Raw genomic sequence first — 929 nt, forward strand, 5'->3', positions numbered from 1 at the left:
TCGAAGCTCTAACACTATAATCGAACCATTCCTAGATTTAGAGCAACTATTCAGACGTAACCATCCAACCATGAATAACAATCCACCAGCGATAATTAATTTTCCTCAAGGAAATTTGGTACTTGAAGATCTAAGAGAACAACAAGGAAATAATCAGAAAGAAGTCCTAATCACTCAAAAGACGTTGCGCGAGTACACTTTACCTACATTAGATGCGGTGTAAGGAAGCATATAAAGGCTGACAATCAATACCAATAATTTTGAAATAAAGATGGCTACAATTCAAATGATCCAACACACACTGTAGTTCAAAGGGAACATGGTTGAAGATCCGAATCAGCACTTGAAGTGATTTCTTCAACTATGCAACACTTTCAAATACAATGGGGTATCTGATAATGCCGTGTGTCTTTGGTTATTCTCGTTTTAGACAATGTAGCTGATTGGTTAGACGCATTACAACCAGGTTCCATTACCACATGGAATGATCTAGAGGGAAAAAATTCTTTATAAATTTTTCGCAGTTAATCGAACTATTCAGTTGAGGCTAAAAATCTCCAATTTTAAATAATTGGAAGGTGAATCCCTATACGAGGCATGGGATCATTTCAAGAAAATGCTAAAGAATTGTCCTCATCACAGACTGCAAACATGGCTCTAGATACAAATTTTTTATAATGGTGTTGATAGACATATTAAATTGAGCCTAGATGGAGCATCTAGAGGATCTCTCATGTTCCATACCTATGAACAAGCCTACAAAATCATTAAAGATATAGCCATGAATTCGTACATGTGACCTAATGAGAGATTCATATGCCAATCAAAGCCGCCAACAATAAAAGCTATGAAGGAAGAAAACAACGATGATTTATTTCAATGAATCTTTGAAAAGCTAATCATTTAGAGACACTAGTCAAGCTAACGAG

At 35.7% G+C, this 929-nt stretch overlaps 1 non-coding gene across 1 annotated transcript; it reads right to left on the reverse strand.

Annotated features, from left to right (window-relative positions):
• Window positions 1-538: 538 nt before the first annotated feature.
• LOC128284854 (small nucleolar RNA R71) lies at window positions 539-642 on the reverse strand. Its single transcript, XR_008275274.1, has one exon. It is a non-coding gene; the product is annotated as a small nucleolar RNA R71 (small nucleolar RNA).
• Window positions 643-929: the final 287 nt, after the last annotated feature.

The sequence above is a fragment of the Gossypium arboreum genome, chromosome 11, assembly GCF_025698485.1.
Source record: "Gossypium arboreum isolate Shixiya-1 chromosome 11, ASM2569848v2, whole genome shotgun sequence".
Taxonomy (NCBI): domain Eukaryota; kingdom Viridiplantae; phylum Streptophyta; class Magnoliopsida; order Malvales; family Malvaceae; genus Gossypium; species Gossypium arboreum.